Below are 23,350 nucleotides of genomic sequence, written 5' to 3'. Positions count from 1 at the left end.
CATTCATATTATTTCCTATTCCTTCCCTATGTCCATTCATCTTGTTTTCTATTCCTTCCTTATTTTCATTCATCTTATTTTCTATTCCTTTCTTATTTTCATTCATCTTCTTTTCGATTACTCTTTAAGATTTTCTTGAGAACTTGAGAAATACATCTTTTTCAAAACACTACCATCCATTTCATTAACTTTATTCTATATTTGAGATAACCTAAATTATACGTCTTCACTTTCTTGATAAGTCAAGGATGAGCCTCCAATAGATTTTATTGGTTTACTATATTTATTTGGAGGCATGTTGGAAAATAATAATATTTGTCCTCTTTATTACAACAAAAATAAGGGGTGATATCTTCTAATGAACAATTATGTTAAGAGTAAGTTATGTAACTTAATTTGGATGATATAAGAATGGATGAATCTTTATTGACATATCTCTAATATTTGAGACCTTCTCTATCTGAAAGTTATTCTGTAATTCTCTGATATGTAGTTTCTAGAATTGCACATGTGAAAACTACAACTAAAAGTCATAGTAACTTTCCCAAAATTTGAATTTTTTTGGCATCTTCCCATGATGAAAATTGTATAGTGGGACAGATGTCCAATTCTTGAGATATAATTCTAGAACCTATACCTAAGGTATGTCTATATGTCTCCTAAAATTCTTGAATATTTGAAAGTCTGAAAATTTCCAAATAAGAAGATGTTGAGCCTCATGATTGCTTCATTTTTACACTCTCCCTTACCTATTTTTCCTTTCCTTGACCATCATCATTAACTAAATAGACATCAAACTACAAGGTTTTTGAGTTAATATTTAATAATTTTCTTCATTATTGAGTTAATATTTGTATTCGATACTGAATTTGCACGATTTTGCAACTAATCTATGTTTTTGTAGCTGATTCCAAGGTTTACCAGGATCAAAGGTGCCAACTAAGAGGAGAAAGATATTGATAGGTGGCGATTGGTTCCTTCAATGATTTCCTCTTATTCTTCCAAATGAGATCATGAAAGGATTTTTTGATTACGTGGTCAAAGGGTAAAGTGAACTTGTTGTTGAACATGTGAGCGAGAGTCCGAAATTCCTACACTTCATTATTTTCTTTGCTAAATAGAAAAGTGTGAGCAACAATATCTTGATACTTTTTAGAAGCTTAATTTAGAACTATGATAGCTGGGGTAGGTGTAAAAATCTCGAACAGTTATTGACATAAGCATTTATAAATACCGTGCAACAAACATAAACAAGAGGTTAATTTTATATATGCAACAATATTGTTTCAAACTCCATTCTATATGTTAATAGATAATGAAGCATTTATGAGTAGTTTACTGTTCGGTTAAAGTTTTGTGACCTCCTGTTTGTGGAGGGCCCCTGCGAACAGTGAACGTTTTACATTTTTCATATCTTTTCTTTACCATTTTTCTAGTTGCTCATATGTTTTAGAATCATTCTGCAATCTTGATTTCAATGAGATAGAGATAGAAATATTTCACTAATCATTCCTTTTCAAGTTGATTTGTAATGATTCTAATCATAATGTAATCACCTTTCATAGATTTCTTTATAATTCGAGAGTGTTTCATTTCAGAGCTTGAGTGATTTCTTTATAGTTTCACTTTACAATGTTTCATTTCAAAGAATGAATGGTTTCTTCATTGTTTTTATTTAAAAAACATGAGTGATTGATAATGAGTAAATGTTTGGTTTTCATTTTGAATAGAATTCAATTTAATTTTTGTTTTAATGAAAAGGATTGCTAGAATGTTAGATGAATAGTTCTCCTTTTAGAAATTGAATTTGTGTTGCAATAGATCTATTAAGTTTTCTTAATGAGATAGTGTGATTTTTCTTTAAGTTTCATTTTTCAAGTGTGAAGATAATTTTTGATTTCATTAGAAAGGAGTGAGGAAATTTTAGGAATATTTTATATGTTAAATCTATTTTCTTTAAAGAGTAAGATAGGAATGAAACACATCCTTAGAATTGATTTTCAATAATTCAATCATCCACATTAATAATTTGATTTAATAACAAGGAATTCTAGCATATATAGTGCACTTCCACTTCACAAGTTTACCAACTCCAATTGATAATTTATGTAACAATTTAATATAATTAATATGACAAACATTTTGGCGCCGATGGTGGGGATGTGTAAATAGAAGTCTTTATTGTTCTCATTCCGATAAATTAAAAAAATAAAATAAAAACAAAAACATATATGCATAGGGAAAGAAACTATAGGGGTATATTTGTAGGTAGAGGTAAGAGTTTAATTCCAACAATGTCACTCACCCCAACACGACCTCGTAATGCCACACCACCCACACAAACATGAATTCCATTGATAGCAGGAAAAAACAAACTTCCTGAGGTATTAAGATCTAAAATCCAACATAGAGATTCACCAACTTCATCAACAAAACCCATAGTAGAAGAAGAAGATCCCATATCTCTAACAATAGGAGTAATTCTTTATATTGAACTAGAGAACAACTTCCAGCTCAAGGGATAGGAGTTCCTGCTAAAGAAGAGGAAGAAGAAACCTATTTTAGCAAACCATTGGTAGAAGAACTAGAGGAACTAGAGGAAGATGAAAACCCAATTTTGGAACGAGAACCCTATATTAGTTCTGAAGAGTCTACAACGACTCGAGAAGGGGAGGGAGAGGTACATAATGTGAATGATGAAAAACCTAGGATTGGAGGATGAAGAGGAGGAAATAAGGGAGGTGGAAGAGGTGGAGGAAAAGGAACAGGGAGAGGAATATGGGGAGGAGAAGATATAAATGTAGACCCCTTTTGATTTCCTATCCTTGACGGAGATACAACTGTGACAATGAAAAATAACTCACCCTCTATCCTTCCAAACTTTCATGGACCAAAGACTGAAGATCATGAAACATTTCTCTTTGAATTTGAAGTCTTGTGTAGATCATATGATTATTTTCATGATGCTAAAAAGTTGAAATTATTCCATGCAACCCTTAAAGAAGCAACACTAAAATGGTTTATGGGTTTAGGAATAAATTCCATAAGAACATGGGAACAAATGAAAAGTACATTCTTAGAGAAATATAAGGACTAGTGTATGACCCATAATATTAAGGATGAAGTCTTTAAAATGGTACAGAAGGAAGATGAAAATCTTTAAGACTTCGTTGAAATTTTTTCTTATAATGTTAAAAGGGAAAAAATGAATAATATTTATGAGGAAACTTTAAAAGCTCTCTTATTCAAATCCATTAGATATGAGTGGATTGATATTCTCAATCTAATGGGTAAGGGAGATATTTCTCACTTGTCACTTGGAGAAATTTGTGAGTTATGAATACACATTTCAAGAGGCAAATCAAGAACTGGGAAAAATTCAAGAGATCCTCTTTTATCAAGGATTAATAAATCTACAGCTGGGACAGTAAGTAGAGCAGAATTAGGTAATTTTCTTGATAGTTTTAAAACATATATTTTAGGGAGTCTTAGTGAACAAATTGACACCCTTAAAATACAAAACAAGAAAAAAGCTGAAAATGTTGCATTGTCCATTTTTTTCCCCTAAGTTCAACAAGAAACATGCATTGAAAATATGTCCTCTTGATTTAAAGAGTGTAGAAACTTGTGTTATATGTGCGGAAAATCATGATACAAAAGAATTTCCCTCAATACCAAGTCCTAAATTTACCTATCAAGAAGAAGGTGTACCAAATCAGGTAGACCCTCTTTATTTTATTGTTAAAAGCCTTGGTATAATCCACAACCAAATACAATTCAAGGTTTTAACACTCAACCATTTGCACAACCATCAAAAAGTAATTGGACTACCCTAATGCCTTGGTAATATTGACCAAAACCTTAGTCACAAGGATGGAAAAATCCTTATGGAAAGTACCCTCAATATCCTCAATATCCACAATTTCAACAATCATATCCTACTTTTCCTCTACAATATTATCCTCAGCCTATTCAACAAACTTAACCCCACAATTTGAATCCACAACTTTCATTACCATTTCCTCAAAGACCAAACCAATTTCCTGCCCAACCACTTCCAAATCCAAATAATAATAAAAATTCGCAACGTGTTTATAATATGGAACAAATAAAATTTCTAGACTTACATGATAAATCCATTGGATCTAAACAATGTTCAACTTAGATGTGGTAGAATATTAGTGAAAAAGTCCCCATCCGTTGTTATTTAGGAAAGTGAAAAAGAAAAGGTCTCTAAAGAAAAGAAGTATGTTAATGAAAAAGAAAAAAACTGAAAAACAAGTTACTCCAACACATTCAAATAACTCAACTCCTATTATGGAACAACCTTCAGTATCTGTTTCAAAACCACCTTTTCCTGAGATATTAAAAATTGATGAAGGGGTAGAAAAACAACTTATTTCTTGATTATGACATGCTAGATGAACTAAAGAATGTTTCCATCAAAATCCCTTTGATACAAGCCATTAATGAAATACAAATTTTTGAAAATACAATTAGGGAATTGAGCATAAAAAGACGAGGAAGAAAAAGAAAATAAGTTAAAAAAATCCAACAAGTTGGAAAAATTGCAGATATCATGATGGGTAAGACAACAATTCAAAACTATCTTGATCCAGGAAGTCCCATCATAAAAACACACATCAGTGGTGTAGATATCCCAAATACATTGATTGATCTAGGAGCAATTATAAACATCATGAGTAAACAAACTATGAATCAATTAGAAGTTTCTAATCTTTACTATACATCTACCTTGTTACAATTGGTAGATAGATTTGTAATCAAACTTGATCGTGTATTAGAATATATATATATATATATATATATATATATATATATATATATATATATATATATATATATATATGTATGTATCCTTATATTCTTGGTAATACCCTGTTGATTTTATTATTTTAACACCCAAGAATGACTTAGGAGGACATCCATTGATTCTAGGAAGATCATGGCTAGCTACAATCGAGTCTTTTATAAGTTGTAGATCTTGTGATATTTTTATCTCTGATGGGAGCTCAAAAAGGAAATTCACACTGTATCCACCTGCAAAAACAACAATAGAAGTTGAAAATGAAGAATGGATAGATGTTGATATTAATATAATACCAATATTTACTACTTCACAAATAGATGAAGAAGATAAAATTTTGAATTTAATGTAAAATAATGAATCTTCATCATATTGTGAATCTAGTCATAGTTTTCAAGAACTATGAAATATTGAATATTTATCATCTCATCAAATATCCTTGCATTCTATGGAAAAAATTGGCAATTCTACAATTGGAATCTTTCAAGGAAAAGCTTTGAATATAAACAATAATTTGGAATAATTTCAAAAGAATGAATTAATAAAGATTTTACAAGAACATTCCTCTACCTATGCATGGGAATATACTGACATGAAGGGAATTGATCCTGATACTTGTATACATCATATCTACATTGAGGAAAATGTCAAACCAATTTGACAACCTCAAAGAAAAATGAATCCAAATCTAAGGGAAATTGTTACTTGTATACATCATATCTACATTGAGGAAAATGTCAAACCAATTTGACAACCTCAAAGAAAAATGAATCCAAATCTAAGGGAAATTGTTAAGGAGGAAATACACAAACTGTTGAATGTAAATTATCTATCCAATATCAGGCAGTCAGTGGGTTTCACCCTTAGTAATTGTTCCTAAAAATAATGGAAAATTGAGAGTATATATGGAATATAGGGAATTGAATAAATCCACTTTAAAAGATCACTTTCCACTTCCTTTCATAGATTAGGTTTAGATACATTGGCGGGAAAGAAATATTTTTCATTCTTAGATGGTTTTAGCAGGTATAATCAAATCCAAGTAACCCTAGAAGACCGAGATAAAACTACCTTTACCTTCCCATGGGGAACTTATTCTTACCAAGTACTTCATTTTGGATTATGTAATGCACCTGCAACATTCCAAAGAGTAGTATTAGGAATTTTTTCTAACCTAAATCATGATTGTGTGGAAGTGTATATGGATGATTTTATAGTTTATGGAAATAATTTTGATGAAGCTCTTAAAATTTTGGGAAAAGTTCTCATTAGATGTAAAGAGGAAAATCTCTCATTAACCCATGAAAAATGTTTTATGATGTTTACTGAGGGAATTTTTTTAGGACACCATATTTCAAGAAATGGAATTAGAGGGGACACATCTAAAGTAGAAGTTATTTCTAAATTATCAATTCTAAATTGTCAACGAGATGTTAGAAGTTCTCTTGGTTTCACTGGTTACTATAGAAGATTTATAGAAAAAATTACAAAAATTACATCCTCACTTTTCAAAGTGCTCACAAAAGACTTTGAATTTAATTGGAATTTTGATTGCCAAAAGGCCTTTGAAACATTAAAGGAGAAAATCTCTGAAGCACCCATTCTTAGAGGACCAAAGTAGAAACTACCTTTTCACATTACAAATGATGCTTCAGACTCAACTTTAGGAGTTGTACTAGGACAAAAGGATTTAACTCCTTATGCCATTTATTACACCAGTAAAAATTTGACTCCTGCAGAGTTAAATTACATTATAACATAAAATGAGTTTTTAGTTGATTTCCATACAATCAATAAATTCAGACATTACATTATTGTCTACGAAACTTTGGTACATACAGATCATTTTGCAATTAGGTACTTAATGAATAAACCTATTACTAATGGCAGAATTATAAGATGGTTGTTGTTGTTGCAAGAATTTAACATCACTATTTTGGATTGACCTACGAAACAAAATATTGTTTTTCAATATGTACATGTAGAAGACAATTTCCTTGATGAATATCTGGTTTTAGTATCTACTAAATCACCTTGGTTTTTAGATATTGCTAATTAGTTTTATAGATGGAAGTTACCATAATATTTATCTCCTCAACAAAAAAGGAAGGTAATTCAAATTAGTGCATATTATTCATGGATAAATGAAGAATTGTATAAAACAGGGCTAGATACGATCATTGAAAGGTGTGTTAGAGAAGATGAAGTAATAGAGATATTGAAATCTTGTCATGATGAGCCATGTGGAGGAAACTTCGGTGACAAAAGAACTTCCCACAAATTCCTTCTCTTAGGATACTATTGGCATTCCATTTTTAAGGATGCGAAGGAGTATGTCAAAAGATGCGATAGTTGTTAAAGGATGGGAAATGTGTTCCCTATAATGAAATTCCTCTACAACCTCAGGTACTTATTAAGCCTTTTGAAAAATGGGCTCTAGATTTTGTTGGTCCAATCAATCCACCACCGAGATAGAAAAGGTACATTATCGTTTGCACTTACTATGCTACAAAATGGGTAGACGCTAAAGCACTTCCTTTTTCTACTGAAAATGATGTAGTTTCATTTCTTTTTGAGGATATCTTTACTCATTTTGGTTTCCCAAGGGAATCGTAACAGATCAAGGTACTCAATTCACATCCAAGTTGGTATAGAAGATAACGGAGTAGTACAAAAAAAAATATCTGAAGTCCACCATTAAAGTAATTGAAGCAATTCTCATAAAAACTGTGCATCTGCATAGAAGAGACTGGGTAGAAAAGCTTCCAGAAGCTCTATGGGCATACCACACGACATGGACAAACACTATAAGGCATACTACCTATGAACTTGTTTATGGGAAGCAAGTCATGTTTCCTATTGAGTTTCAAGTAAAAACTTTCAAGACAACAGTTAAATTGGGTCTTGATCTTTCAGAGGAAAAGAAAAAAATAATGGAGCAACTAAATCAACTTGATGAGATAAGAAAAGATGCTATCCAAAGAACCATCTTAATTCAACAAAAAAGCTCCAGGTGGCATGAAAAATACATAAAAGAAAGAAAATTTCAGCTAAGAGATTGGGCATTACTTTTTGACAACACTCATCTCAAATTTTAAATTCATTGTTGAAATCGCCAACTCACATCCATTCATACCCTAATCGTCACTTCACTTGTTTTTCCTATCGCTTTCATTTATACTCTTACCAAATCCATTCTCCTGAAACCCTAACTCATACCCTCTTAAGAAGTTAATTCTGAGGTAAAACTTCTCAACCATGGGCGTCATAGTAAGAACAGAACCAAATGGAAGAAAATTCATGGAAGGATATATGTAGGTGAAGGAAATGCTACAGAAATCACAGTGGCTAGAGTTTGTGGAAAAGTTTGATGGTTTTAACAAGGAAATAAACAAATCATTTTCCAGATATTTTGATGGCATAGAGGTTGAAATTGGAGACATCCAATTTGCAGTGATGAAATGTCTTATTACTAAAGCTACTAGACTGTCAAGAGTCAAAGAGAAATGGTTTAAGAATAGGGGTATTGAAGGAGAAGAATGGAAGACTGTCTTGAAAAACCCAAGTATGAATATCACTATTTTTAAGAAAGGAATTCCCAGTACAAGACTTAAGGGTAAATGGAGAAATTTGTTGCTAGTAGTTTAGAAATTTGTCACTCGTGAAGGAAGATTTGGTTGTATATTATCTTACCACATTCTTTTGATGATTCATTTTCTCGAAGAGAATGAAATCAATGTTCCTGATTTTCTATTAAATAGCTTAAGGAAAATGTCTAGGAATGTTAAGGAAATGATCCAATTCATATAAAACACCATGTATCACCACGACCTTATAAAAATACTCATTGAATTTCATCTTGAAAGACTAGGAGATAATTGGGATAACTTCCTAGCTAGAAATCATTTTAAAGGCATTCAAGAGCCACTTAGCAGCAACAAAGAAAAAAGAGGAAGGAAGAGAATATCTAAGAATCCTGTTAAAATCTTACCTAAAAAGCAACTAGAATAATAGTTAGAAGATGAGACTACAATTGCATAAGTTTTAGCAAGCATTAAAAGGAAATCTGTTAGAAAAAAGAAATCCAACAAAAAGGATCAAAACAAATCCAAGAAAACAGAGGAAGCTAAAACAGAGAAGAAAAGAATTAAAACTAAAAACCCTCTTCCATCAAATGTAAGAATAATCATGAGGTTTAATTAAAAAACCATCTCAACAATCTATAGATGTTGTTAATTTAGAGGAAGAAGAGAAAATGAAATTTCAGTCACTTACTGTCATCTCACATGTTCATAGCCCAGGCCAGAAAACACCAGAAATAGATCGAGTACAACAAGAAATATATAACTACATTGAATCTACAGAGAAGAGAGTTGTAGAAAAGGCATATTGTTCTACATTCCATGAAAACAAAATCCAGTGTAATATTCCACAAGAACCTCCACTCGTGAAAACTCTGAAGAAAGAAGTATTTGAGTTGGTGACACTTAATAGACATCTGAATAAGGAACATGAGACATTAAATATGCAGAATGAGGTAAAAAGGACTAAGAATGATTACATTCTTTTACATATGGGATTATGGTATGAAAAGAACAAGAAGTTAAAGAAAAATAATGAATCTATAAAAAAGGAAGGTCATGAGTCTAAAATGCAGTATTTTGATGAAGAAGTTGAGAATGACAGTTACAAGAAAGAAGATAGGAAGGATAAACTTGGATGTTCTAGCCCAATTTTCTGAGAGAGAGCAGTGATAGAGAAATACTTCCAGTTTTAAATTTTTGCATGAGGACATGCAATGACGTCCATGTGGGGGAATGTTGAGCCTCATGATTACTTCATTTTGACACTCTCCCTTACCTATTTGACCATCATCATCAACTCAGTAGCCATCGAACTACAAGGTTTTTGACATGGTAAGGTATTTAGTTGTCTTATCTTTCATATTTAATAATGTTCCGTATTATTGAGTTAATAGTTTTATTAGCTACTGAATTTGCACGATTTGGCAGCTAATCTATGTTTTTGTAGCGGATTCCAAGAATTATGAGGATCAAAAGTGCCAGATAAGAGGATAAAAATATGGACACGTGGAGATTGATTCCTTTAACAATTTCCTCCTATTCATCTGAACCACATCATCAAAGGATTGTTGGATTGTCTGGTCAAAGGGTAAAGTCAACTTGTTGCTGAACATGCGAGCGAGAGTCTAAAATTCCTGTGCTTCACGATTTTCTTTTCCAAATAGAAAATCATGAGCAATGATATCTTGATATTTGTTAGAATCTTAATTTATGACTCTGTTAGCTAGGGTAGGCATAAAAGCCTCGGATAATTATTGACACGGGCTTTTATAAATACTATGCCACAAACATGAGCAGGAGGTTAATTTTATATATGCAACAATATTGTTTCAAACACTTTTTTATTTGTTAATAAAGAATGAATATTTGATGTGTAGTTAACTGTTCGATTAAAGTTTTGGTACCGCCTATTTGTGCCGGGCCCCTACAAATAGTGAAGGTTTTCTATTTTTCGTATCTTTTCTTTATCATTTTACTAGTTGCTCATATGTTTTAGAATCATTCTTGAGTCTTGATTTCAATGAGATAGCCATAGCAAGATTTCATGAATCATTCAATTTTCAAGTTGATTTATAATGATTCTAATGGTAGTGTAATCACTTTTCATAGATTTCTTTATAATTCCCGAGTGTTTCATTTCAGAGCTTGAGTGATTTCTTTATAGTTTCATTTTACAATATTTCATTTCAAAGAATGAATGATTTCTTTCTAGTTTTCATTTAAAAAGCATGAGTGATTAATAATGAGTGAATGTGTGGTTGTCATTTTGAATAAAAGACAATTTCATTTTAGTTTTTATGCAAAGGATTTCTAGAATGCTAGATGAATAATTATGCTTTTAGAGATTAAATTTTTGTTGCAATAGATAATTTAAGTTTTCTTATGATATAGTGTGAGTTTTCTTTAAGTTTCATTTTGCAAGTGTGAAGATCATTTTTTATTTCATTAGAAAGGAGTGAAGAAATTTTAGGAATATTTAATTTGTTGAATCCATTTTCTTTGAAGAGTAAGATAGGAATGAAAAACATCCTTAGAATTAATTTTGAATAACTAAATCATGCACGTTAATAATCTGATTTAATAAAAAGGACTTCTAGCATATATAGTGCACTTGCACTTCACAAGTTTACCCACTCCGGTCAATAATTTATGTAAAAATTTAAGAAAATTAAATTGACTAACAAAATATATAGAAAAATTACAAAGCTAGCCTCATTAAAATTTATTTATTGATTTCTCACAAATCATAACTTCCATATGGTATAAATACCAATGTATAAAAAAACAAATTCCAAATATAGAACTAATTATTCCTTGAGATATCTTCTTAATATGGCCCAAGTTTCGCTTTATGGATCCTTACAAAAGAAAAGGTTATAGCACAAATCCACACTAATATGTTTCAGACTGAATTATGGAGTATATAGAAATCCTAACCTCATTGGACCATATATTTAAAAATATAGCAAACCACTATATGTAAATTGGACCAAAATTTCATCACTCAGTGTGCCAAGAGCAGCAAAAGAAAAAAATTATAGTGAAAATTCTAAATTGACTTGTTTAAGATAGAATATAGGAGGATTCAAAATCTCAAACTTCCTCGGATGTTATCTTCCAAAATAAAGTGAAAGATAAACTAAAAATTCAGCCACACATTATTGGTGATTTCTTTTCAATCTTCTTTACGTTTCACCATCTAAAATGTCCTAGAAAAAAAAATTAAAGCAAAAATTCCCTAATGTCATGCTTGGAGCAGCAAAACCTTATGATCAAAGAGAAGCCAAATGTTATTATCATTGCACCTTAAAAATGATAAGAAACCAATAATTATAGTCCACTTCAAGGGTAAACCTCCTTTCAAATAAATACAATGAAAAAGGAAATATTTGATAATCATAAGAATAAGTCCCCTTAGGATAATATATGAGACAAATGATACAATTATAAGAAAATAGTACGATGAAGGGTTCTATCCTACATAACAATATAACAATAGAAACATGGGGCTTATACAAGGCTTAACAATATATCATATAGAAACCCAATGGATGCCTCCCCATATAATAGTAGAAACATAGGGCTTATATAGAGCTTAACAATATATCATATGGAAACCCAATGGATGCCTCCCCATATTCATGAATGACATATCTACTAATCTTATCAATATAGAATAGAAAAGTGTGCATCAACTAGTATTCAAACTAGATGTTATACACCATGAAACTAGCCAGATTCTAGTAACATTAGCAACAACCAATTCAAATAAGCCCTTAATTGCAATTCTATGCATGCACACACATATAAGGAAAACCTTGCAAGGAAATCTAAGGGATCCTTCCCCACATGAAAAAATGGCATACGTAGTAAACTCTAATGCCACATACTACTTTAGCTCTCCTAATGAGATTCAAACAAGATACCTAGTCTAATGGAACTATCCAAATTCTCAATAACATTGTGTTATAGACATTTTTGTGCCTTACAGCATGAAGCATGAAATGTCCATAATCTAAGGGATCCAAAGTCCCTAAACATGTTGTTCCTACCCCTAGAGGAACAAGGTCAGCAAACCACAGCACTGAATAACAGTTCTCCACCTGAAAACACTCAAAAACAAGCAAATTCTGGATCATGTCAACTGCTCCACTGAGCATCTGCGCTGAATGTCAAGTGCTCCACTCTGTACCTGCGCTGAATGTCAACTGCAAAGAAGGCCACCTGCGTTGAGCGTACTTGGACAAGTGGCACAGTCATTCCTCAAGGTGTCAATGCCCAGGAAGCTTCCAAAATGACACTTGGATCAAGGAATTCGACTGGTGATGAGTAAGAGGGTCTAGATCTCCAAGTGGAAGCAAGAACCTCCAAGTGGACTCAAGAACTGAAGAATAACTGAAGTGAGAGAGGACACTAGTCAGCTCTCAAGCTGACTCATCCTTTCTCCAAAAATCCTATATATAGATCTCTCTCATGAGGTCTAGGGAGGCTGGAATCTTGTGAATGTAAGGAAGTGCTATTGGTTTGAGTTTAGAGCTATTGGGTGATTTGCTTTGAAGGAGGTGAAGAGGAGATTTCTTTCTGCTGGGAAGGTGATGCTGGATTGGGCCTCTTATGGTTGTATCACTTCCTGAACTTTACTTCTTCCATTAATAAAGAATTTGAGGTTCTTCTATATGCATGTGTCTCAATGATGTATTTTCATACTTGTGTATTTGATTTATTCTAATCCTTGAATCAATTATGAATGTATGCTTCTTGTAGTTTCCCTCTCTTGCCATTTTGCAGGATCTTGGTGTAGCTGGGCCAGTGAAAGAGCAAGGAGCTGGGAGCAAGCAGCAAGGAGAGAAGATTGGATCAACCATTAACGAAAGACATCGGTTAGTGGATCTCTTTCTCCCCTATTTTACTTTCATAAAGAAGAAATCTTAGATAGCTTTGCTTCGATTGTTGCTGAGGTACTATCACCGTTAGAGTGGGATAGGGTCATTCTGTATTGGATACTTTTCCCAACAACACATTGGTAGGAACTACTTGAGATAATATATATGGACAAAAAAAATCCTTGGTATTCCACCTATCTTCTATAGAGTATTTATATTGAGAGTAAATCAACTACTCACAATAATAGTGCCTAATATCCCAACTTGATTTAAATCAATTTAAACTTGTTATATATAACTTCCCATGTATAACATGCTTGGCTTGAATAGTTCAATTGATTGTGTTAACACAAGATTGATTGTGTTAACACAAGCTTGTGTACATGTAAAATTTACAAGTTACATCAAGCTAGTAAAATCTATGAGTTGGTTTAAGTTTCTTTTTAATAATTACCTTTAAATGAAATGTTGAAATTTGACTTAAAAACAATTAGATTGAATATAAAATTTGATCATTAACTCCATATAAACATAAATATTTGTTGAATAAATAATTATAATTATGTCGATAGGCATCCCTCCTATTGGAGTTGGGCACTTTAATGATTTTACTAATAAAAAAAATTGATCAGACGGTTTGAATTTAAAGATGCTAGTATATTCTCGTCGTTGCCACAATATCAATGGATTGAATTCACACCACTAACTTCCCTGCATATCTAAATCGCATGATTAAACCTTGTTTAAATTAATTTTTTACAAAGCTCCATTAAAAATTTACCATGCCATTTGTTAATTGACACCTATCAGGATTAACCATAATGGGAAGACTACAAAATGTAACACACACCTTACACATACACTTGGCATAGTAGTGGAAAGGTGTATTTCTGAATAAGATGATCATCCGTTTCAAACCATTGGTAATGTGTGTCCAATTCTAAATAACAGGTGTCGGTAAGTTAAAAACTTAGGAAGATAAAGGGTGTTTTCTCTTAACAACATGTTTAACACTTCTTTAAATTTCCTTGTAAAATAACCTATTATACATTTAGTTAGAAAGGAGAAATTTTCCTTAATCTCTTTCTTATTAAGCTAGAAAACATATGTTATCATTTAATCTTTAATTTTTTCCCTAGCAATAAACTTTGTGAATGTAACTATATTCACATTCTTTTAGGATGAAAATTTACAATGCCAATTAATTTGTATTTTTTTTAAGAAGGATTATTTCGAGTATGCATAAGTTTTTTGGCATTCACTCATTTTATGAATCTCCTCATTTCAATTGACATTTAATAATTTCTTTTCTGTTGACTTATATTTTTCATTGTACCAACTATTACAAGCTATCTTATTGTATATTTTTGTACCTATCTTGAAAGCATTCTTTCTTTATCCATATCAAAAGATTTCATAAAATTGCATATATTTACACAAGTAAATTTCACTATTTTTCCATAATTTACTTTATAGATAATGTTTAGTAAGGAAAAAATTAACATTTAAACAAAATTGAAAAGATTATAGCTAATTATTAAATTCACCATCTAATTAAATATTCTATTCTATTATTTTCCCATCAATATAATCACTTTATACCATATACAAATAGTCCACAATCCCTCATTACTAAATTCACCATTTATTAAATTTACTTCCTGTGAAAATAATTTGTAGATTTGGAGCATATAAATTATGTAATTGTAAAATTACTTCAAATATAATATAAAATATAATTATATATTGAGATAAACTAATGATGAAATATTGTGAATATTTAGATATTGGAATAAAATAATGAAGAAATGTGTTGAATATGCATACGTAGATATTGATATATAATGAAATGTCAATATATAACAATTTAATGATTATGAAGTTTTTAAGTTATTAGAAAATTTAATTTAAAGGAAGGAGAAATTAATTTTTGAGTTTATGGATGAACTGATATATTAATAGTAATGATAAGAGATTTTTATTTAGGGTAAGTTTAAAAGAAAACAAAGGATAAAGTTAATAGTGTGTATATTTTAAAATATTTAAAAAATTTCACTCATAAGAGGGATAGTGTGTATGTTATTAATTATTTAAAAATTTTGAGTGATAAGAGGGATAGTGATAATGATAGTGATAGTGATAATGATGAAAGATTTTTCTACCAATTTAAAATTTAGATATGAAACTATATTATATGTTTTTTTTTGGATTTAATTATCTTAGAGTAAGATGATCATCCGTTTCAAACCATTGGTGACTTTTCCTCACTACTAAATTCACAATTTAATTAAATTTCCTTCTTGTGAAAATAATTTGTAGATTTGGAGCATATAAATTATGTAATGATAAATTTACTTCAAATATAATATAAAATATAATTAGATATTGAGATAAACTAATGATTGAGGCCATGGAGGTTATCAAATCACTCACAGACCCTGATACTACTTGGTTAGTTGAGATCTGTCTCACTTCCACTTTTTTCAACTTCGAAGGAAAGTTGTTTGAGTAGACCTGTGGTGTTGCCATGGGATCCCCCCTGTCCCATGTTGTTGCTAATATTTTTATAGAAGATTTTGAATCCAAGGCTTTGGCCTAAACCCGTCTCCCACCCAAGCTTTGGAAAATATTTGTAGATGACACAAATGTCATATGGTCTCATGGCCAAGATGAGTTAGATCTCTTCTTGAAGCATCTGATCAACATTCTTTTTCTAAGTAAAGCTAATCTACTTATAAAGAAAATATGTACATAGAGGCATCAGCCTCAGTGGCTTCAGTTCAGTTTTGTGATCAAACTGAGCATCCAACTTTGAAATCATGACTGTTGCAGATGCGGAAACCAGTATGTGTACAGAAATTAGGACAATTCGAATTACCCTTGTAGGGGCTATAGGTCCAAAATTAAAAAAATATTACCAAAAAACTGTAAATTCCAAAACTTAGCTAAGAAATTTCTGCTGTATATCGAAAACTGGAAAAAAAATTCAAAAATTTTGTTGTTGCCCAAGCTTGGGATGTAACGAGACAATGAACCAAAATGACACAAAAATTGAAATGATATGTAACAAAACTAATGAGGGACAAATTCAAGGCTTGCCATGTAACTTGGCCATCAGCTACAAAGTGTCTTCCGTTAGCTCTTCCTCTACTACCAGACACCATCCATAATCCTTAGAACTAGCATGAGTGGCTGAAGTGCTACCTGTGCCCACCAGCATTGCAGATGTGTCACCTTGTCGACTTCCCAAGGCCCTTGTGTTGCCATGTTTTCTATTTGCAGCTGATTGACTAGCCGCAACCGCTTCATCCATGCAAGGCAGCTTTTCCATTGTCATGCTATTGATTACTAGGGATGCTAATACCGTAGTTGCTTGGAGCTCTGTTCTGCACGTCCTCGAATTCAGGCGGAGGTGCATGTGGCTCAATCTCTTCCGAGAAAGAAATGGTCATCGTGGCGGTAATTACAGGCTGGGTTAAAGTGCTGCGGAATCGGAATTGAGAGACATGGGAGCTAAATGTGAAGGAAGGGGTAAATCCACTGAGTGGTTTGCAGCATCCCTTCTTCCTGTGCCTAGATTCCTGGCGTATTCCCTCCCACTTTGGGTGACTCGGTAGCAGCCATAGAGAGGGCTGAGAGGATTGGGATTATCCGCGGAGGAGTCAGGGGAGGTTGTGGCAGAGCTAGATGAAGCCTGAGGGTGAATGATACCCCCGCGAGTGCCTCCACGCCTGCTTCGCATACGATGTCTGAGACGAGCCATGGCATGGTTGGGAGCAAGGTTGGCAGCGGAGGGGATGGCGGAGTTTTGATGCAGAGAATGAATAGGGGAGGTCTGAGCCTGGTTTAAGATGCAGAGACTGGAATGAGAGTAGTGAAAACCATTATCCAGATCAATACAGCTCAGCAACCAGCAACGACTTCCTGTCACATTGCGAGAGGAGGGATTTGCAGCCTATAGAGGGCAAGCGTAATGGAGCAAGGGGGGAGAAATTGCATGATGCTCTAGAGGTTCCATGACAATGAAGGTGGTGGAGGTGCCTCGACCTTCAAACACATTTAATGACTCCTGCAAGTTGGTTTGAATGCGTTGGAGGTTGGCATGGGAGACGACGCACGTGGCCATGTGGTCATCCTGTCATCTGGCTACCTGTCTTATCATTTTAATTCTCATAGTAATCACCCACATCCGGGTTAGTAGTGTCAACGTTTGTATTAAGGAGGCATGTGTTATTGCTAAGGTTGCACAATTTCATCACTGGAAATTTAGGGAAGCCATTGAGATTGAAAAAAGGACAAGAAATCTCAATAGAGATGATGACTGGAAAATCAACATTTGTTGGATGCCTGCCCTCTCTTCCTAGTCATTTCTTCCCCCTCGCCTTCTAGTTGGCTGTTATTTCCCTTTCTTTTTCGTTTCTTATTTTTTTTCGATCACTTGGTTTCTTTCACCCCGTCTCAATTAATGATTTTAACTAGTTGTATATTCATAAAAATCCTTTCTCTTTCCCTAATTATCTAGTAGTAAAGTTTTTAACTAACATGTTTTCTTTCTCCTTAGTTCCTCTTTGATTTTTTTGTCCTTTTAGAAATCTCCCTCATTTTCTTTTCCTTATATTTATTAGATGGTCCATTACATAACTAACTTAATGGGTTAAAATTATCTATTATAGATGGTTATTGATCTAAAATTTAGATTTAAGTAGAAAGTTCAAGTTTACATTAGATAGCTTAACTAATAAATTTCTATTAATAAGTTACCCAAACCATTAATAATAATAATAATATAATTTATGAGATAATATTAATTTTATAATATTATTATTATAGTTATATTAAGAATAATAATAAATCCATACTATTACTAATATTAATAATGCCTAGATCTATTAATAAATTATTATTAACATATTAAACATAAATATGTTAACATTTTACTCGATTATCATTATTAATATTCCCTAGATTTATCATTTTTTTAACACAAATATGGTTAACATATTAACTAAATAATAAACAAGACCAACATAAAAGTATTAAAATAATATTCATATTAGCATTTCATAACTTTATCATTTTAGACATTAATAACATTCACAACATTAAAAAATATTATATTAATAATATTGATATTAAACACTAATAACACATTGAATAACTATTTATGTAATAATATTATTATAATTAAATAAATTTATCAAATATCATATTAGTCCTTGTGGCCATCCCTTGGCCACTCCAGTTGGCTAGTCAAGTTTAGCCATTTCATGGTCAAATATAGTCGTTGGTCCACTCTAGTCACATATAGCCATTTTCCACTCAAAGCTAGCTCTTGGAAGATCTGCTCTCCCTATTTAACATGCAGCCATGATGTGATTCTTCAACTTGTCGTGATGATGAACCACATTCATTGGTTCGAAACGCGTTGAAAAATGTATCATTATGTGATTTATGCCGAAATTGTTTTCTCATAAAACCTCATATTGATCACAGAAGCCTCAATTCAACAAATGAAAAAATGTGTTGAATATGCATATGTAGATAATGATATATAATGAGATGTCAATATATAATAATTTAATGATTATAAAGTTTTTAAGTTATTAGAAAATTTAATTTAAGGGAAGGAGAAATTATTTTTTTAAATTAATTTTTGAGTTTATGGATGAACTAATATATTAATAAATAATGACAAGGGATTTTTATTTAGGGTAAGATTAAAAAAAACAAAGGTTAAAGTTAATAATGTGTATATTTTTAATTATTTAAAAAAATTCAGTGATAAGAGGGATAGTGTGTATATTATTAATTATTTAAAAATTTTGAGTGATAAGAGGGATAGTGATAATGATAGTGATAGTGATAGTGATGAAAGATTTTTCTACCAATTTAAAATTTGGATATGAAAGTATAGTAGATGTTTTTTTTTGGATTTAATTATTTCGGAATAATATATTCATCAAGTTCAAACCATTGGTGACCTGTCAAATTCAAAATAACAATTGTCAATAGTTTCATTAAATTGTACATCAATTTCACCCTTTTGTGTTGTTAATAATAACTCCAAAAAACATGTGTCTCTATAACTCCAAAAAAGAGGTGTCCATCAATTTCACCATTTGCGCTCTTAATAATAACTCCGCCACTCCATCTCTCATTGTAACATGGATTAATAATAGAATAACTCTCCCACTCCATATTCAATTGTAACATTGAGGAATGATAGAATAACACTGCCACTCCCTCTTGAGCTTTTAAAATTGTCATTAAATATTTATTGTACTTATTATTCATTACCATTCCATCTATTATAATCAAAGGCTCAGTTGATGCATGCATTTCTTTCTTAGCACTTGGGTTGTTGGAATTGTTGAAGGATTACTGGAACCATTACTGGGTTGTTGGAATTGTTGAAGGATTACTGGAACCATTACTGTAAGGATTACTTGAAAGATTTGAAGGGGCTTCTCTTGGCTTCTATCTGCTAAGAAAGGTGAAAAATCTTTTATAGCATTCCTTTTTTCTACCTAGTGTTTTTGCACGGTTTCCTTCAACATGCATTGGAGGAACACTTTTGGTTGAAAATTGTAATAATAGCCACAAAAATCATTAACCAACACGATACTTCTCATCATTAATGTCAATGAGAGTCAATATTCCCAAGTCCATCTTGCTAGGTATGAATAAATGAGTTGGAAGCGAGTCACCTAGAAGATCGAGGAAACATGGGACATTGTTTTATTCCCACTATTCATTGGTGAGAGATCTTGCCATTAAGGCATGCAAGTATCAATATGCTAAAAAGGACTCTAGTCTCAAACCCAGATAATGTGCTGAAGTCAATGAGTCAAGACTTGCTAGAAGGAGGGCCCTAATGAATCCCCCATCATCTAACACAAGCATAAAGTAATGATTTAGAGGACCATAGATAAAATATTTTCTCTTATCAAGTAGGGTTTATTTAGCAAAATGAAGAGGGAAATGAGGCAACTCAACATTGTAAGTGAGCTGAATGACTCTATTCATGGGTTGGGGATGAAATGTGAGTGAGGCAGAAAAGTGTGAAATTTGCAAAGGGAAACTCTACTTGAAATTAAGAATATTTGAGGTTCATGTTGATGATGTTGCTTATAGACTGGTCTCTTACACTCGTGAAGGCAAGGCTTTAACGTGGTACCACAGTCTTCCATCCAATATAATCCATAACTAGAGGGAGTTTAAAAATATTTTCCTGGAAAAAAATTGTTGATGACAAGACTCCTACCATGTTGTTGAAGGAACTCAGAAATATCAAGATGGGGAATAAAGAAAAGGTAAAATACTTTAATAAAAAATCACTCATATCTTTAATAAATTCCCCATAGACATGCAACCACATGATTCTATCACTAATGATTATTACATTGTTTCCTTACTGAGAAACATTTCCATGTTTGTTAAAACAGTTGCAAAAGACACATTGGCTAAAAATTTTGCAGAAGCTATTGTTGTTAAAAAGCACCTGATATCAAATGGACTCGTCACTGATTATGAATACTGTAAATATACTCGAAATAAGCCTCAAACATCTTCTGGTAAAACCAAGGATGAGGATTCATTTGATATGGATAGCTTGACTAATTCCTTAGAGAAATTGACCAATGAAGTATCCAAATTGAAAAGTTTTTCAAGCGAGGCATCATCTAGTAACAAGTCCTTTAAGCCACTTTTCAAAAAGAATACCAATCAACTAGCTAAATATGCTTATATTTCCAATGTAATATATAATGTGGAAGTCATGGGCATGGAAAATTATTATATGTTTCATCAGGAATCTCATTCTGAGAAGACATGCTCACAATGGAGATACAATATGATTGTTATGATCACTAATGTTTTGGAAGGCCAAGCTACAGAAGAACAACTTGAGTAGTCAAAGGACGCTAATGAAGTAGCCTCATTAGAGGATAATGAAAGTGCTAGTGAATTGATCTTTGCTTTTGATATCATTATGAGTAATGAAGAAGAAGGTGCTAGTGAAACCCAGTTCATAAAGGTCCTCTGAAACAAAAATTTAAACCATACAATATTAGGAGAAAGGGACTTTCTCCTCAGCTAGAAGTGGATGAGTGAAGGATGTAATTCCTAAGGAAGATTTTACCTCTTAATAATCCAACTCAGATTTTATAGATGAAATATGGTAGTGTTCAACCTCCTAAAAACACTTCTGGGAATAACAAGGGAAATTTCATCACTCTTGAAGCATCAGATAAGGCTTCACCACCCACTAGTATAACATAGCATGCCAAAGAAGAAGATATAACATGTGATATCGAGTACAATATCATTGAAGTGTTGTGGCCACAACCACCACCCTATTAAAATTTTCCCTGGTAGCAATTTTGAATGGCTTCCCTAGAAGTCGATCTTGCATCTCTCCAAATGATCAGTTTTATCCCAAGAATTTTAACTCTCTGGGGAGTCAAATCTTCAATTCATAATCGGCAAGCCCCTTTAATAAACCTCTACCGCATGGTTCATCTATAACCCTTTCTAATTCCTTAATTCATATCCTTCATCGGGATTTTTTCAACCGCCAAAACCTTCTATCACATCTTCATTCCCATTATAACTCTTTGTAATAGAAATACTCAAAAAAATGCCCAACTTACCCTTTTTTCGCTTAACCACAATCAACATTAAAACGCAATGCTCACCCGGCTTCCAGACCCGACAGTTTTATTAACCAAAATTCATATATTTCGAGTTTGGAGCCCCACCACATATCGCAATCGATGGGATTCCCAGGCTATATATATACATAAGGCACACCTGGCTTCTGGACCCAGATGGTTTTATTAACCAAAATGTATATATTTCAGGTCCGGAGCCCCATCGTATATCACAATCGGCAGGGTCCAGGGCCTTTACATAAGAGACACCGCTACCACCCGGACCCGACGATGGTTATAGACTAGGATGCATATTATTTCAAGTCTGACCTTATGTCCAGATGTAGGTTTTCCTATATATTCCTGTGTTTTTTGAAAAGTATTGAGGTTAGGGTTTTTCAAAGGGAAGTCTAACATTGCAGACCCATCAGCAGTATTAACATATATATATATATATATATATATATATATATATATATATATATATATATATATATATATATATATATATATATATATATATATATATATATATATATATATATATATATATATATATAGATATATATATATATATATATATACATATACATATACATATACATATACATAATTCAGGTGCATAAATTTTGAAGTCCAGCTGTACGGCCCGGCCGTGGGTTTTCCCATGTATTCCTTTGTATTTTCGATAAAACGTTCTAGACCTGATTTTCAAAGGAGAGTGTTATACTGCAGACCCGAAAGGATTATTAACCCAGCTCATATGTATTTCGGGTTTGCCTCCCCAATCGCTTATAGCAATCTGCAAAGTTCATGGTTCATATATAAAGTGATTTGCGATATGGTGGACCCCCCGATAATTATATGCTCCGGTATATAATTTTTGAAGTCTGGTTGTACGGCCTGGATGCGAGTTTTAACGTATATTCCTATGTATTCGATAAGATACTGTGGTCACGATTTTTAATTGAAAATCCCATATGGCAGACCTGATAGGGTATAGGTTCCCATACATAATCTTTCAAGTCCAGATTTCAGATCTGGTTTGGTGTTATGCAATGATTTTCAGTGTAAATCAGATTTTCGCTTGTGCGACTTGATCAATGCAAGGGTTAAAAACCAGGGGGCAATTCTTTCATGCATGTCCCTTTTGATGTTATAAATGCTCTATGAAGGCAACATTTGTGTTTTCTAAGCATTTTTATCATATTTGTATAAGTATGACTGATGTTGGCTATCTCTCCAGGTGAGGATCAAGAGAAGGCAAGCGAGGTCGAAGAATGGATGCATAAGCTTCAAGTATGACTCCAGATATAAAAGATGCATGCGCGAATACTAAGAGTTATCTATGTGGATATGTTCTATTTAAATATTTGGCTTCAGGCGTTGGCGATCATGTTTCTA

Source organism: Pinus tabuliformis, chromosome 5_2 (genome assembly GCF_031772625.1).
Source record: "Pinus tabuliformis cultivar Carrire ecotype Pingquan chromosome 5_2, CPIR1, whole genome shotgun sequence".
Classification (NCBI taxonomy): Eukaryota; Viridiplantae; Streptophyta; class Pinopsida; order Pinales; family Pinaceae; genus Pinus; species Pinus tabuliformis.
Note: the sequence above shows the minus strand (reverse complement) of the source record.